The sequence below is a fragment of the Triturus cristatus genome, chromosome 7 (assembly GCF_964204655.1).
Source record: "Triturus cristatus chromosome 7, aTriCri1.1, whole genome shotgun sequence".
Taxonomy (NCBI): Eukaryota; Metazoa; Chordata; class Amphibia; order Caudata; family Salamandridae; genus Triturus; species Triturus cristatus.
The window spans coordinates 1,344,436,691-1,344,455,075 of NC_140590.1; the positions used below are offsets into that span (position 1 = coordinate 1,344,436,691).

Sequence of the window (18,385 nt, forward strand, 5' to 3'; positions counted from 1 at the left end):
AGAATTCATGGAGGAGGTCATTCAGTGACTCCCCCTGCATAGAGTATTCAAAGTGGATACCCTGAACACGTGGACACCCCATCTTGACACCAAAACTAGCCTGGGGTCGCCACAAGTATGGATATTAAAGTCCCCGGCAATTACGAGGTCTCCAAAGGTCGTATTCATATGCTGCCTTATAAAAGAGCCCAGTAAAGTTATATTACCTGCTTCGTTATTACACAATATTGAGTTATCGAAATTTATGAGGCCCAACTTGCGGGGCCCCCTATAAAGTACCAATGCCTGTTTGAATGGGTTTTCTGAAGACATAACCTTTAAACCACATGCAACTGCTAGGGCGATATAAATTGTGAGACCACCCCTTGATCTTCCAACATGTGATGAAATAGCCGGAACGGAAAATGATTTGTAACCCTCCAAAGGGGGAATATCTCCCATTAACCAAGTCTCCCGTAAACAAATTGCACTAAATTGTTTAACATATACAATCCTGGAAGGGTCTGAACATTTGCTAGCAAGTCCGGCAATATTCCAGGATATAAAGTTTCTTTTACTGGTATGTGCAGTCCTGATACTTAATCGTGGGATTTCCTGCAAGTTAGCCAGATTTACTTGGTTCAAAGAATCGGGCCCATTAAGTCAATCACAAGCATCTGGAGTTGTCAAGGGCGTAAAACGATTAGCCAACTCGAGGGTAGGAAGAGGTGGCAACTCCCGCCGGCCATGGCCAGTAATGTTCCAGTGATTTGGTTCTGATGCCCAGTTTGAAGTTGGGTTCATTGCTGATCGATGCAAGGACCTATAACTATTAGTTGGGCCATTAAAGGTGGTCGCCAAACGAATACAAACAGGAGGTTCGGGTTTGTAGAAAAAAACGTAAGGCTACGATTGACATCTTGGGGCCTTGGGAGGGATTGTTAACAACGGAAAACAAGATTCTTTTGGTGAAATGAGGTTGGTTGAAATTAATAATGATACAGTCGCCATTGAGTGATTTACATGAGCTACCCACCCAATTAACCCTACGCACCATTTTTATGTTGTTCACTGCCCTAGCTCCTAGTGCAGTGTTACAGGATAACCAATGTAGTACCTTGTTCTTTAATTGAGTATATTTCTCCCTCGACCCCTTAGGGAGGGCCGGTACGTTCCTCAGTACCACAACATATGGAGTTGACTCTGGTGACAAATGGATATCGGACAGATATTCATGAGCCATTGACCATGCCTCTTTCCGGTTGTTGCTCCGCATGATCATTGATCTCCTGAGCTGATTGGGAGCAGATGGTCAACTTCCCCTAGAGTCCGAAGCCATGCCTGGAGCCATAACGGGATGAAGTGTGGGTGGGGGCAGAGTCGATTGAGGCTGAACTATATTCCTTAGGGACTTTGAAGAAAGGGGTAGGGAGGCCTTAGATACAGGGTTTGGGGCTCCAAGTTTTAAGCCGTCTCCTATTGCATGGACCATCGATGAATTAGCTTTATCCGTGTCACCACCCAGCAATAAGCTACTGTTGAGCCTAAAAATACTGCTTTCAATCAGAGACAGTCGTTAAATAATTGGGGCAAGCTTAATATCCAAAAGGGTTTTAAAGGAGTTCTGCATGGATTCTAGAAAAGGCGTCATGTCTGCATTAATCAATCTAAATGTAAATGTGTTGTACTTGTATAGTGCACTGCTACCCTAGGGTGTCCTGGCGCTGTACTCATACCGCTGTGAAACCCTTCCTGGCTTTTCCCTGTGAAATGTCCACGCCTGGGCACCCCCAAGGTGAAGCCAGGCATCCCAGCGCTGTTGGGGCCGTTGTGGAGATTAAGCAAGCTATTGCCCAGAGTTGCAGAGTGGGACCCATGATTAGAATAGGCACCGAGGCGAGAAATAACGGGTCCGAGGAAATTGAGCCCAAGACCCGCCAAGGCGGGAATTGAACCCTGGTCTCAGGCCAGACCTCTGCATCAGGGTCTGCCGCTCTAATCATTGAGCCACACTTCTCCACAATTCATGCCTAGTAGATGTGTTCTTGGGGATCGTTTCGGCTCTCTGTCTTTTTGCCTTCCCCCCAGGTGTCTGGCCTTTTCTTTTCACTCCCGAACCTTGAATAGCCCGCTCTACACCACCAGGCCTCCCTCGAGTAATTGGTCTGTTGGTAGATGCATTAACAGCAGAATCGGTGTTTAGATTGGTGTTTACAGTCCCCACTTGCCCAATAGGTGGATCTTCAATAGCCCGCCCGGATGAGTTAATCAAGACAGTAGGGCTAAGAGGTACCTGACAGCCTCGACAGTGGTTAATCGAGCCATTCAATCCAGCTAGATCTTGTGATCCTGAGTTAATAAGAGGATCACCGGTACTATCCACGTGAGTAACTGTACATGTTGACTGGGAAGGGAGAAAACTAACAGGGGATCTGGAAAGGCGCCGTTCACCAGTTCTATCTTCTTGTCCAGCACTGACACAGCGCGCAGTAAAAATGAATTCATGGTGACTATGGAGCCTAAAGATCCTGCCGGGGCTGCTACCCTGCGCTTCCCCATCAAAAACCGTCTCCCTTATGTTACACCAGTGCCACGGCTAATAAATTGTCCACCAGTCCCAAAAAGATCCCAGACACAAATAAGCAGAACTGGAACGGGGTGAGTATGGACGATATATCCCTACCTCCTCAGTGAATTGTATCCCGGGGGTCCAGATTGAAGTTGGTGCCGAATAGCTGGGTGTCTGGTCCTACTCTAGTACTGCAAGACGTGTTTTGAAATCGGGGTAGTTTGGGAGCAAAAATAAACAGGCCAAAAGGGTAGGCCCAGCCCAGCCTCCTCCGGGCTCTGATGGGCGCAAGAGCCCTGTGCTTGTTTTAAGCGCTTTCTGGCACGTTGGGTGATGGCGGCGTGCGCGCCGCCTGGGCAGCCGGGAAATGGAGTTCCTGCCTCACGTGCCTCCTGCCACCCTTCATGGGACCGGGATTCACTTGTGCAGGTCAGTAGGTCGGTGGCAGTAGCAATACCAGGAAAGTCCAAATTGAGCTCCGGCGCTGCGGGAGCCCTGTGCTCGTTTTAAGCATCTCCTGGTGCGTTGGGTGATGTCGTCGGCGTGCGTGCCGTTTGGGCAGCTGGGAAATGGAATTCCTGCCTCTCATGCCTTCCGCCCCCCTTCACGGGACCAGGATTCGCTTGTGCAGGTCAGTAAGTCGGTGGCAGTAGCAATAGCAATACCAGGAAATTACAAATTGAGCTCCCACGCTGCGGGAGCCCTGTGCTCGTTTTAAGTGCCCCCTGACGCGTTGGGGGATGTCGGCAGCCAGCGTGCCGCTTGGGCAGCCGGGAAATGGAGTTCCTGCCTCTTGTGCCTTCCGCCCCACTTCACGGGACCGGGATTTGCTTGTGCAGGTCAGTAGGTCGGTGGCAGTAGCAATACCAGGAAATTACAAATAGAGCTCCCGCTCTTCGAGAGCCCTGTGCTTGTTTTAAGCGCCTCCTGGCGCATTGGGTGATGTCCGCGGCATGTGAGCCGCTTGGGCAGCTGGGAAATGGAGTTCCTACCTCTCGTGCCTTCCACCCCCCCATCACGGGACCGGGATTCGCTTGTGCAGGTCAGTAGGTCGGTGGCAGTTTCAATACCAGGAAATTACAAATTCCAAAGTAACTATGGAATTAACTGTCACAAGATAAGTGATGCCTGATTCCATTCCACAGCAGCCTTAATCATTCAGCATCAAATAACTTCTATTAGAGAGCAGCTCGAAAACCAGACAGATCAAAGTGGCCGGAGAACCCATCAGATAACAGGACAAGTTCGCAACAGATGCATTATAAGCCCCATGAAGTGAAATGTCCTTGCAAATCAAGGACCCGCTTAACGCATTCTCACAGTCAGAACAGCTGAGAAAACTTCTATTGCTGCACCTAAACTTGAAACGTAATCCCCAGGATTCACGCTCAAATCCTTCACTCATGCTTCATATCTGCCCACCTGATGATGTTGTTGACAATATTGGAATTGGAATGTCGTGGCTGGTAAGGTGATGTATCGATGGATTTTCCAATCCATGGAAGGCGTTTTGGCAACAGTGAAAGGTAATTGTTCTAATTTTTCAATGTGCAACATGGTATACTTTGCACCTCCACGTACCATTAATAGCTCTCAGAGAGATTATATGAAGAAAACAGATTAGATGTGTTAATATAACACCACGGCACATGGTCTGAATGCAAGGTTTGAAATGTCAATTGCAGACCATACTATGTTGTCCAATTAATATATCCTAGAGGATAGTGTGGTCATGCCATTGTTAATCACTGCCAAAGCCTGTTCTAAATTAATCCTGTCAATCTCACGCAGCGTTTCAGCAGCTTCCTGTTGGGAGACTTTATATAGTTCATTGTATATAGAATACAAGAAGCGCTTTTGACGTGGATTCCCGGGACCTAGCAAGAAATCCCTGAGATTCATGTCACCAGGTAGAAGGGCACCAGTGTTGCTTTACCTAAGATAGTGGCGGGGCTTTTAGCCAATCAAGGCACTACTTCCCAACACTATATGATGTCACCACCCCAAATGTTCTGATTGTACATAACGTTGAGCAGGCCTATTGATCTTAAATCCTCTGGCATTACCCATGAATCTGGACTGACATCCATTAGTGTCTAAAGGCCAAGCCAACCATCCCTTCCAATTGAAGTCTGAAGAATTGTAAGCCGTTGCATATCATGGCATCTAGTGTATCCTCACTGTACAGTGTGATCTGCTGCCAGTTCCCAAAACGTGCAAATGTGGGAATACGCGGTGTGTTCAAATCCTTCATCTTGGCTATTTCAAGACAGGAAGTTTGCTGCACAGTTTTGTACAGGAAAATCTTTTGGTGTGGTAATAGGCATGCTCTGAACAAAGTCTCAGTTCCCTGAACCTGCCAGTCCTTAGCCCCCCAAATGGATTTTGTATCTATTGTGTCTTTCAGAAAGTCAAAATTCTGTATAGACAGCTGGGAAAGAAAGGATGCCAAGTCTATCACCTTGGTGTTTGTTAGCATATTTTTATTAGCAGATGTAGGTGCAAGCCTATAATAATATAAGGTCAAAACAACAATTGAAAAGGAGCATTAAATTAGATAAAAGATTGTCCTGATGATTATACTCTTCTCCATTAATAGATCAAATATTCATGATTCGGTATACAGTAGTTATTCAGGATTCTTGCAAGTTTCTCAGAATCCAAATTTATTCAACAAATTCTAATTGACAGAAACAGTCCATTCAGCCAAGCCAACGCATTTCGTCCCATTTGAGTCTTCATCAGGGCTGAAAATGTAAAACATCCATAGCACAAATAGAGCTTTGTATAAACATCATATACTACACTCACATATAAACCTATAATTCACATCTGAAATAATGACCCTCTAAATACACCCCACAAAGACTCTCTACCTATACACATACTGATACAATCAATTTTCTGAGTGTTTTTACAATAACAATTTAATTCATAGTCAGTTATAAATTGCAATTAATAAATTCTTGGAATGATTAGAATTTCAAATTAATACCATTATTGCATCAGTGGCTTTACATCCCACCTTACTGTCTCAAAGCACAACAACAGAGTACCGTTGTTAACAGACATTTGCCATCTGTTTAAAGATCAGCTGAAAGCATATTACCCATTGCACATCTATCCTTCCAAATTCATTTATCTAGCTCTTTCATTATCATAAATTAAAGGGTAGAAACCAACCATATTCCCCCTCCTTCCTCCTGGGTATAACTTCTATATTAAAATAGTAAAGCACTCTTTCACAAGTGCATCTTGAACTGGTTTGTACGCTGTACATGGAGTTGTGCTTTATATATAAATACCTATATATATATATATATTCACTGAAAAAACCATAGGTTTCACACAAGTTATAGTTAGCTGTACATTTCACTCGTAAAAAACCAATGAAATTCCACGTTATAGTTAGTGCAGGCAACTATAACTCACGCGACCGCAATCCTCTGCTAATGACATATGTGTCTTTATGAAAAAAAAATATTTGTAATATATGTATAGCTAAAATTTAATGGAAGAAGACATGGGCAAATAAGTGTCTAAATACAGTATTAGCATCAGCAGAGGATTGCGGTCGCGTGAGTTATAGTTGCCTGCACTAACTATAACGTGGAATTTCATTGGTTTTTTACGAGTGAAATGTACAGCTAACTATAACTTGTGTGAAACCTATGGTTTTTTCAGTGAATTTGCAAGGTTTTTTAAATGCTAATTCCTAACTATAACGTGTGTGAAACCTATGGTTTTTTCAGTGAATTTGTACGGTTTTTTAAATGCTAAGTTACTTTACGCCGTCCGTGCCGTGCGCGCCCACTTCACGCAGTTCGTTCCGTGCGGGCACCTTTTGCACATGGGGGGGGGGAAAATATGGATTTTTTATTTTTTATTTTATTTTTTGCCGTACGCGTACGGTAAGCGCATTCGGAGTTTTTGCAAAAAAAAAAAAATTAATTTTTGGCCTTGGATGGCCTTCTGGGACACCATAACCAAGGCTAGGTGGTTAGGAGCTGTCTAGCCTGCCCCTTTTCATGATATCCAACTTTGTTTTTCCTCCCCCCCTCAGAGTGCGAGAGAGAAAATGGCGGCCGACACTTCCTGGTTTCGACCGATTCGAATGTTTACTAAGATCTAACAGCCAATCAGAATCGCGCTCGCGCACGGCACCGTACGCGTACGGTAAGCTTACGGTGCGCGCTCGGAGCGCGCTTACAGATATATATATATTGATTTAAATGCTATTTTCTCAGGAACTACTGAACAGATTTACACCAGACCTACAAAAGGCACTTCCTTGACCTGAGGACTACCTCTCTGCCAAATTACAAGTAATTCTGTTCAGCCGTTCGGGCTGTAGCTGTGTCTAAAGGTCCTATGGAAAAATGCATAGGGAAAATGCGTTTTGAGACCCCCCTTTTTTCTCAGCCCCCGCATGACGAATCCCCCCGAGACTTTCAGGGTAGGAGCGGAGCGTAGCGCCCCATTAGTTTTGAAAATTTCGCGAGGATTCGTCGACCGGCGCCAAAGTTATTCCAAATAGAATGTTGCGGATTTCCTATGGAAACAGGGTCCTAACTATAACTACCTACTGGCGACCGCCAGTAGGTAATATATATATATATATATATATATATATATATATATATATATATATATATATATATATATAAAGGGTAGAAAACACCCATATTACCCCTCCTTCCTCCTGGGGATAACTCCCTGGCCCACCGATAACTCAACTCACTTGATCAATTTTTCAGTGTTGTATTCCACCCGGTCTCATTTCCTGTTCTTATTTCATAGTTCTTCATAAATATAATTTCCTGCCACTAGACGGCGTGTACTATTCCAGTTTCTTCTACAATAAAGGGTTGTGGTTCAGTCTCTTCTTTTTAACCCACATATCAATCAAATTCATTTCAAGACAAAGAGTGGACTGGCAACTACTATTCTTTAAAAAAACCTTGTATCTTCTATTCCCAAATCCCTAGATTGGAAACATACACTCCACTGTCCTCAAGGACCTCAGATGGCACACTAGTCCTGTTTTTCTTCCACGTACTGACCTTCATCACTCATATTCCTTGGTCCAAATGTCCATTGAATCCACGACTAACCTTAAAGTCATCTGTGCACCACTATTTATCTTGATTGTCAACCAATCATAGCCTGCCGTGTTAATACCGGTTTCCTCTCTGGTCTCTTAATCCATGCATCAATCAAATCACTAGGATCCTCTGAGCCACAGTCTCTGCATAAATTACTGAGTATCAACAACCCATCATCCTGATAACCAAGGAGAAAAAAACCATAGATAAGTCCTTAACTTCCTGAGGCTCTCCTTCTATGTCTTGTGTAAGTGAAAGAGAAAAAAAAATACTAAAACAATGCGTGATATTTGGATTCTAATTTTATACGAGTAAACTCAAGTTAAAGCACCCCTTCCTCATCTTTAGAAAAATTCACCATCATTCTGTCCAATTACGGACATGCCGGACCAGAATGGAAACCCTATATTGCAAAGGGACTATGTATTGCTCCAATCAGGTTCTCTCACCCACAAAAACATAGATTATCATTGCCTCTGTTGGGTTGCCTAATGAAGTGACACTCCGCGGGACATCCGGTCACATGACCTGAACAAATACATTGTTGTTCTGGATCTCGTTGTAGGAGAGTAGGCTCTGCTTCTTATGGTTACCCCCACTTTTTGCTGATGTTTCACTGTTTTTCGACTTTAGTCTGGCTGGGACCCTGCTATTCAGGGCCCCAGCCTAGCTGCTTCCTCTCTAAATTGATTGCATGTACTTTAGGTACACCACAGATTGGATTCTGGGGTACCCTTATAAGTCCATAGTATATGGTATCCTATATACCCAGGGCATAGGTACTCCAGAGGCCTCTCAGGGGATGCAGCATGTTTTATGCCATCCCTGGTGTAGTGAATCAGCCACTTTTGTGGTCTGACACCGTATGATGACCCTCAACCACCACCATTCTGTACTGACTTAAGTGTGTTATGTTACCTTAGCCTTAATGTAGGATGGGTTTGCATATGCCTGCTTTTCTTCTGTCGTTTAGTGGAATAGTCTTTCCAAGAATAGAAGGTATGGGATGTTGAGGTGCAGTCTTGTGGGTGGTGGTGCACACATGTGCTCAATTTTGTATACTGAGGGATTAAGTGTATAATGTAATTTGGGTTAAGTGAATTATGACTTTGACCTATTGGCTTTGACGTGGTCTAATGTCATTCTGCCTTCTGACTTTACCTTGCTTCAAACTTTTCTGTGTGCACAGTGGTGCTTGTAAGTTGTGTGGATGAGAATTATAGGTGCTCCTTGCTTTTTTGATTCCATCTTGCTTTGGGCCTTTGTGTGCATGGCTTAACTAACTCTGAAGCCATTTTCTGTGAAGAAGAGGGCATGTTTTGCTTTCCTGCTGTTTTTCGCATTTCACTGACTAGAGAGAACTGGTTCTTATCAGAGGAATGTACATGGTTTGACTTTTAGTCATAACAGGGGCCTGATCAACCCTTGGTCTGACCTTGAAGCAGGCTGGTACTGGCTCTCATGAGAACTAGGGGGCGTGGCTTGCTAGAAGCTTCGCTGTGTTTTGAATGTGTATTAAAAAGGGGAGTCTACACTGGCTCGGTGGAAGTTCATCCGTGGAACAGACGTGTTGCCACGGAAGAGTAGAGGCTGGTGTCACCTCTGAGCTTTCGCCCGGTTCAAGCAATGGACTCCCCTTGAACAAAGTGGGGTGAAATGGAGCATTAGGTGAGGTGTCTCTGCTAATGTCTCTTGATTCTTTTCTGAATTCTTTCCTTTCCTTCTTATTTTCTGATTCTTATATCCATACATATATATTTCTAAATATATATTTGTCTTGATTGATATTTGCAATCATACTATTGATATGTTAGAGTCTGCTATGTTAGGTGCATTTGGCTTACTGTGTGGTGCTATTTACAAATAAATACATCCCAGATATACCAATTCGTCTTTTCCTTGTAGCAGGAGGTGTGGACTCTTCTTGGCCAAGTATTCTGTTGTAGAAGGATGGGTGAATTCCCTTCTAGCAGGTAATTGTGTTATAGGAAGTTGGCGCTACTCCTCACAAGTGATGCGCAAATTATTGTTTTCTTGCCTTGCCTTTGGGGGAGTGTTGAAAGTTTGCCCACTTTAGGGAGGGCTGTGTATATGTTATATTCCATAAGTTTGGAACTGATATTCTCTCCCTGGGAAAGTGACGGTACATTCCTTGGTCCAGGAGAGATCTAAGGTTTGTCATTACATTTTTGGCGTAGTCGGCAGGATCTGAACATTGATTTAAAAGGGGAAGAAATACGTTTTTTTTTTTTTTAATTCTTTCAGAAATTGAAAGCAGACTCTTAGATATCAATTGATTTATTTGCATGGAGGTAGCCCACATGATGTGCTGGCTCGAGAAGTGAGCTAATTGTGTTGAGTTCGAATTGGTGTGTGTTTAAGTGTGTTTTGTAAAAAGTGCTTATAAATAGCTTGCTACGTGAGGCAGAAAGGGCTGGCTCCCTTTCAAGTGTTTGTTAAGGAATGCATATCAAATGTTTTCAGTTGCAAAGTGAATGTAATATGTCAGAGCATAACTCTGAAGTGTGGGACTCCTTCGAGTTTAAAGACTCCGGAGTTGCAATGAAGAGTGTTAATCAGCAGGAGATTAATGACATTTTAGACAGAGACAGCGGTGTTATTTTAAATGTGTTGGTTAATATGCATCAAACATGTGAGCATTTGCTAAAAGAACGTAATGAGTTGAAAACAGAGCTAGTTGATGCCCAGTTTGAAAATATATCTTTGAAGACAGAATTAAACGAGTACCAGGCTCTGAAGCTGTTTACTTTGACCAGCCAGAATGATTCAGATGTGATAAATGTTACAGAGCATGCAGTCAGTCTACGAGCTACACAGACAGTTTTAATTAATTCTTCTGATGAAGTTTTTCAGCTACAAAGGAATGTGCAGGAAGGTAAACAGACTAATGTTTTAGGCTTAATGATCACCAGTTGCGGACATAAATTAGACATGACAGTGAATGATACATTTTGCTTCGAAAGAGAAATGCAACAATATGATTTTGAATGTGAACAGCAGATTGTGTACAATAAGTCTGATATGTGGTCACTTCATAAACATGAACATTTATTTGGTGAGTTAATTCAAGAGCAATGTGCCCTTTTTAGTTACAGGAAAGTGCAGGGAAATGAAAGGTTACTTTTAAATTCAGATGCTGGACAAATGCAGATGATTCTGTGCTTTCTGGCACCAAAAGATTGTGGACAGAACAGCGTTACAGAAAATGTGGTTTGCCTATGGGAGATTGCAATGGTTATTAAGTGGCATGTACAGACAGAAAAACAGTTTGCACAGGATTTGATAGAAAGTCCTGAAGTGGAGTTTGAAACACAAGATTTCCCAGTGAAGGTGCCCTATGTTATAAAGGAAATTAATTTGAAACAGTACAGAATGCCAGATGGGCGTGAAGGGATCAGTGAGATCATTCAGGGCTTGACAGATTGAGGTGGTGACCCTAATTGTGTAGCATGTGTGCAAATATATACCTTCTTTGACTGATGCTGTCCCAGATATTGTTACAGAAGTAGTATGGGACTTGATATGTGACTTTTGCTATTGCCAATGCTTTTTTATTTTTGATATGTCAATAGCAGTTTAGTTTTTTTTCCCATGAGGAGAGTCGCATAGCAGACCAAAGTTGGCAAGAGTGCAGATCACTTCGACCTTGAAGGAGATAAGGTGCAAGCTAGAGACAGCAGAGACGTCCCTGCTTGTTATGTTTGGCGAGGGGCCATTTGGTGTCCGCAGAGATTTGTGAAGGGGGGCAGCACCTGTGAGGGGTGCAGTGAGAGAAGTGAGAGAAGGAGACTGCCCCAGCCCTTCTTGCTGTGTAAAGAAAAAGAGAGATTTTACCAAGAATTCAGAGGCTAAAGCGTTGGAGGTATTTTTAGACAATTCCCCAGAGCTGGAGGAGACCTATGTAGACAGAAATTAAAATATTGTATTTTTAGAAATGCAAGACGGAAGAAGTGTACTTTTCTTTTGAAAAATGTTTTTTGCAAGAAGAGTGATGCTTGTTTCTTTTTCAGATTCGCCCAGTTCTCCGCGTGTGAGTGGGACTCCCTTCTCCCGTGTGAGTGGGGCCCTCCCTCTCCCCCCTCCCCTCTCCCCTTCACCCCTTCCCCCCCCCCAAGCCTGGAGTGATCGCCAGACCAGACGATGGCGGCTGATGCCTGTGGCCGACCAGAATTGATGGGGTCCTCCCTTGTCAAGGAGATCAGATATATACCGGAGAGCATGATGGACTGCTTCTTTTCAAGCAAAGAGGGATCAGCAGAGTGTGGAACTGTTTCTTTCATGTGCGGACAACTTTACATGCATGAAGACTGTGTGTCTTTCACACAGGGTACCTGCTTGTGTGACAGCAAAGACACAACAAAAGAGGGAACTACAGGATGTGCTTTGCCAGAACTGTTTTATCAACGTGAAGTTCAGATGTGATGGGAGACGGCTGTGTGTTTTGTCACACAGAAGGACTGTTTTTGATTTTAGAGAGAAAAAACCGATAGAGACGCTTTGCTGCAATCAGAGTAGATATTTTCTGAGTTAGTGACCTGTAATGACCTGTAGCTGTTGCTACAATATATGAGCTTGGCAGTAGAGTTTCAACTTTAACCATTAGAGGCATTAGAAGCATTCAAAAGCTTGATTCATTTATTTTGTGTATTCATTTAAACATGTATCCAGATATCTATGAGCTATTTCTAGATGCACCTGAGTTATTGCTTTTACATGTATTTAGAGAATGCAGACTTTATTTGCTCTAAAGTGATTATCATATACTTTTGATGAGTTTTTCAGTTTTGCAATGGAGCATTTCGATCATAGTTGCTTTTTAGTCATGATTTGTTTTGAATTATGTATTTTTGTGTAGCCACTTCAATACATGAGTTGCTGTTTCAACATGTGCTTTTTAGTAGTTGTGACTTTTAATTTAGACATGTGGTTTTAAATGGTTTTGCTTTCAATTGAGATATGCAGTGATTTAATGATAGTTTTGTTTTTCAGTTATGTATTTGCTAGATTTTGTTTTTGACATATGTGAATGGTGATGATCGAGGGTCATGGGGTGCAATGTAGTGAATCAGCCACTTTTGTGGTCTGACACCGTATGATGACCCTCAACCACCACCATTCTGTAGTGACTTAAGTGTGTTATGTTACCTTAGCCTTAATGTAGGATGGGTTTGCATATTCCTGCTTTTCTTCTGTCGTTTAGTGGAATAGTCTTTCCAAGAATAGAAGGTATGGGATGTTGGGGTGCAGTCTTGTGGGTGGTGGTGCACACATGTGCTCAATTTTGTATACTGAGGGATTAAGTGTATAATGTAATTTGGGTTAAGTGAATTATGACTTTGACCTATTGGCTTTGACGTGGTCTAATGTCATTCTGCCTTCTGACTTTACCTTGCTTCAAACTTTTCTGTGTGCACAGTGGTGCTTGTAAGTTGTGTGGATGAGAATTATAGGTGCTCCTTGCTTTTTTGATTCCATCTTGCTTTGGGCCTTTGTGTGCATGGCTTAACTAACTCTGAAGCCATTTTCTGTGAAGAAGAGGGCATGTTTTGCTTTCCTGCTGTTTTTCGCATTTTACTGACTAGAGAGAACTGGTTCTTATCAGAGGAATGTACATGGTTTGACTTTTAGTCATAACAGGGGCCTGATCAACCCTTGGTCTGACCTTGAAGCAGGCTGGTACTGGCTCTCATGAGAACTAGGGGGCGTGGCTTGCTAGAAGCTTCGCTGTGTTTTAAAATGTGTATTAAAAAGGGGAGTCTACACTGGCTCGGTGGAAGTTCATCCGTGGAACAGACGTGTTGCCACGGAAGAGTAGAGGCTGGTGTCACCTCTGAGCTTTCGCCCGGTTCAAGCAATGGACTCCCCATGAACAAAGTGGGGTGAAATGGAGCATTAGGTGAGGTGTCTCTGCTAATGTCTCTTGATTCTTTTCTGAATTCTTTCCTTTCCTTCTTATTTTCTGATTCTTATATCCATACATATATATTTCTAAATATATATTTGTCTTGATTGATATTTGCAATCATACTATTGATATGTTAGAGTCTGCTATGTTAGGTGCATTTGGCTTACTGTGTGGTGCTATTTACAAATAAATACATCCCAGATATACCAATTCGTCTTTTCCTTGTAGCAGGAGGTGTGGACTCTTCTTGGCCAAGTATTCTGTTGTAGAAGGATGGGTGAATTCCCTTCTAGCAGGTAATTGTGTTATAGGAAGTTGGCGCTACTCCTCACAAGTGATGCGCAAATTATTGTTTTCTTGCCTTGCCTTTGGGGGAGTGTTGAAAGTTTGCCCACCTTAGGAAGTGCTGTGTATATGTTATATTCCATAAGTTTGGAACTGATATTCTCTCCCTGGGAAAGTGACGGTACATTCCTTGGTCCAGGGGAGATCTAAGGTTTGTCATTACACCTGGGAGAACCATTTAAAATGAAACCACAGGTCTGCTACAGCAGCCTGTGTAAGGTGGTGTATGCACCCCTTACTTAGATGTAGGTTCCCTAAATCTATCCATATCACTGCACATATAAACCTATCAGTCACCGCTATGGTAGGCCTTATCAATCCTGAAGGCAGGGTGCTGGGTTTTATGTGAGAGGGTGACCATGCATGAGTAGAGCCCCTCTGCAGCCTTCAGAACCTTTATTCCGGGGTTGTTTGTGATGCAGCCAAACCATATACTCTTAAGTGCATTATAACCTCGCGGTAAATGCTAACTTTGGAATGGCTGCATGGAAACATGTGTTTGGTGTCAAACACCTTGGAATCATACCTCCCCGCCAGTATGATACAACCCTACTAGAGGGAGATACATGACTTCATCGGTACACCCGGTACCAGCTTCACAGACCCTATCATCACAAAATGGATGCTGCCCTCCTGCTGCTAGACGAAACTCCGGCAGGGGAGGCCTGGACAATAGGTTTCCTGTCACTGGGAGGTGTGACCACCTCCCAGACAGGTTTTAGTGTATTGGGGCTGGGTGGGTGCACTCCAAGAGTGCTTTGATGTCTGCACTGGGGGCACATTTGGTGTCCTTGTGCATAGTCCAGCTCAAGCCGGTTGCAGGGGCACTCAGCCCCTGCTCTGGCACAAAACTGGACAAAGGACATGGGTGTAGCCACCCCTCTGTCCTGACCCTACCATAGGTGGGTCCCCAGAGTTTGGGGATAAAGTGGGAACCCCTGACTACAGGACTTTAGATTTACCTGGACGAAACTCTGCTACAGAATCCCAGAAGTTCTACTATCTACATGACATTAGATGACCGAAGAATCTCCCTTGGAGTAAAGGAGTTACTCCCCTGCAAGGCAGGCACCAAAGATGCATCTGTCCGGTTTGCAACTACGCAGCTCCTGAAGGACTCCGAAGACTTTGCAATACAGGAGGTGTATTTCCAAGCTTCCCCGAGGCTGATCCATGCTCTCAGCAACCCTGAGATCCAAAGCCCTCGTGAGGACCGTACAACCCAAACCCCTGGACACCGTGCACTTTTGCAGCTGCATATGCTTCTAGGCAATCCCTGAGGCTGTGCTTTGGGCTACTTGTAGTCCAGACCCCGAGCAGTGATTCCACCGAAGATTACTGGCCTACTCTCCTCGAGTGACCCTTGAGCTGGTATTTAGCGATTCCTCTTGAGGTCCCTTCGCGATCCATTGTCCGTTGACTTGTGGGTCCCTGAGAAGGGTACTTTAACTTTCAATGGGCTTACCTGGTTGCTCCAGACGTGCCCTGACTCTCCAACGCTTGGGGAGTCCACAGGACCTTCCTGGTCCACACCGAAGCCATTTTACTCTCACTGCTTGGGTTGCCGTTGCCAAGGCTTGTTGGTCTCCAATCCGGACACCGACCCCCCAGCACTTGACATCCTTCATGGGACAGGTCGCCTGCAGACTGTGGCCATTGTCGACGCCTCCTGGTCTCCATGGCAGTGGAGTCAAACTTCACCTCATCGCACCTGAAACACCCGACATCGGTTGGCATTCGTCTATCGTGCCCCTGGTCACTGGCAAGTGACCCAGACTCTGTCCCCTCTACTTTCAGGTTCTTCATATCTTCGATCCAGGCTTGGATCACACCGGACACTTTTCCTTTCCATGGCAGCAGCACTTTGCAGCAACTCTCCATTGACGACATCGAAGATTCTCGACACCATTTGACACCTATGCACCCGGCTTCCCTGGGTTAGGTAACACGAGTACTCTGGTGCTCACGTGGGTGCTGGCCTTAGAACCTTCTAAGTCTGAAAGGGTTTGCTCCAAGTCCTCTCCTAAGTGTCCTTAAACTCTAAAATTCCAACCGCGCCTTTCCCTTAGGATTGTACGGAGCTCACAGCTGTGTTCTCACACTGCATTCGTCCCCCGTGGGTCCCCTGTGTCACTACCTTGGGTGGTTCCTTGGGGTCCCGGCGATTCTACGTACTCTAGGCACTGTGTCTAGTCAAGTCGTGGTTCTTATACCACTTTCTTAATATGTAGTTTGGTCTTCCCCTGGGGCCCATTGTAGATTGTGCTATTTACTGTCGTTTTAGAACTGTATTATTGTGTGCCTTGCTCGCTAATCTCATAAAGAGGTTAGTAAAGAGTGTTTAGAAATAAATACATATATTTTATATATAGACCTTGTGTGGTTCTCCTTTCATTTAGTCATCCAGGAGGTTATAATCTGGTAAACCAAGCTGCTTTACATTCCTTCGAGACTTAGCCTGAAGGCTGCTCTCCATAGCTACCACTAGGATAGCTTTCAATAAAGGTTGTCTTAAACCTAATCATCAATAAGGGTTGTTTGGACTGGTGCAAGGTACCCACTATAACTAGTGGACAGCATATACCAGGCCAACTTCTCACACTCATAAGTTTCCAGTTTCTCCAACTAATCACCGCCCAGCTGGACCAGAATGGAACAACCCTTCCATTCTACTCTGCCTTCAGCAATATCTAATAGGACATTTCTGTGGGTACTCCATGACTAATTAACTAATGCCCAGTCCGCCAATGTCGACCGACGATCACAGAGAAGGGCTAGAAACGAATCTCCCTCCTCTGGGTTTCTGAAATGAGAAAATGCTTACTTCTGCCTCGTCAGAATGGAAAAATAATCAACCCAAAGAAGGAACCCTCCCCGGGACATCAGGTCACATGACTGGAAACAAATGCATTATTATTCTGTATCGCGTATGTTACCGTTTTCTCTGTCCATGAGATTGAGTGACCCATTGAAGGAACACTATGCGGTGCATCCGGTCAACATAACCGGAAACAAATAAATTGTTGTTCTGTATCGCATAAGTTATCAGTTTCTACCGAACAATCACAACACAGCCAGACCAGAATGGAACAACCCTTCCATTTTACTCCGGCTTCATTAGTATCCCATAGGAAATTCCTGTGTGTACCACATGACTAATCAACTAATGCCTAGTCTACCAATGTCGAGTGACGATCGCACCAAAGGGCTGCAAGCGAGTCTTCCTCCTCTGGATTTCTGAAACGTAAAAAATGCTCATTTGTGCCTCATCAGTCTGGATAAATAATCAGCTCAAAGAAGGAACCCTCCGGTGGACATCCGGTCAAATGACTGGAAACAAATGAATATTAATTCTGGATCGCATACGCTACCAGTTTCTCTGTCCAATAACCGAAAACAAGGCCAGAATGGAGAAACTCTTCCCCTCTATTGTGACTTCATTTTTATCCCATGTGACATTCCAGTGTATGCGACCTGATTGTAATATCTCTCTAGATAAGTTATTCAGTTGACCTATGTAGGAAAGTAGGATCTGCTTCTAATGGTTACCCCCACTTTTTGCTTGATTTTGCCCTGTTTTTGACTAGTCTGACTGGGATCCTGCTAATCAGGAGCCCAGTCTATCTGCTTTCTCCCTTAAATTATCATGCATGTACTTAGGTACACTCCAGATTGGATACAGGGATACCCTTATCAGTCCCTAGTATATGGTACCCATGTACTTAGGGCATAGGTACCCCAGAGGCCTCCCATGGGCTGAAGCATGTATTATGACACCCATGAGAGGCTATACAAAATGGAACTACAGATTTGCTACTGCAACCTGTGTAAGCTGGTGCTTGCACCACTTACTTTAGATGTAGGTTCACTATATCTATAGGTCACTACACTTAAAACTTATGTCACCCCTATAGCAGACCTTATCAATCCTAAAGGCATGGTGCTGGGTTTTTAGTGGGAGGGTGCCCCTGCATGAGCAGAGCCTATCTGTAGCCAACCCAGGAGATAGAGCAGTGAATCCAGGGCGATGCGTGTGTACCACATGACTAATCAACTAATCAACTAATGCCGAGCCCACCAATGTCGAGTGACAATTGCACCAAAGGGCTACAAGCAAGTCTTCCTCCTCTGGGTTTCTGAAACGTAAAAAATGCTCACTTGTGCCTTATCAGGCTGGATAAATAATCAGCCCAAAGGAGGTACCACCTCTAAGTGGGAGAACCTGTCCCACCCTCCACGCACTCCAACCCCCTAATTAGGTTGAGAACGAAACCCCTCCCCACCCAGGGAACCCGAACTTGGAGGAAGAGTTACGCAAACAGGAAAGGGAATTATCCCAGAGGGGCATGGTTCCACCTGTCAGACACCCCTGCCACGAAGACAGGGTGGCCAAGCCACAGCAATGGTCGTTCCTTGATGATGCAAATTATATTTAAGCATAGTGGCATTTCACCCGAAAGA

The 18,385-nt window shown here is 44.1% G+C and overlaps 1 long non-coding RNA gene across 1 annotated transcript; it reads left to right on the plus strand.

Annotated features, from left to right (window-relative positions):
• Positions 1–9,012: 9,012 nt before the first annotated feature.
• LOC146812030 (uncharacterized) lies at positions 9,013–13,738 on the plus strand. The gene is made up of 3 exons (XR_014965860.1): positions 9,013–9,321; positions 9,559–9,626; positions 11,685–13,738. It is a non-coding gene; the product is annotated as an uncharacterized LOC146812030 (long non-coding RNA).
• Positions 13,739–18,385: the final 4,647 nt, after the last annotated feature.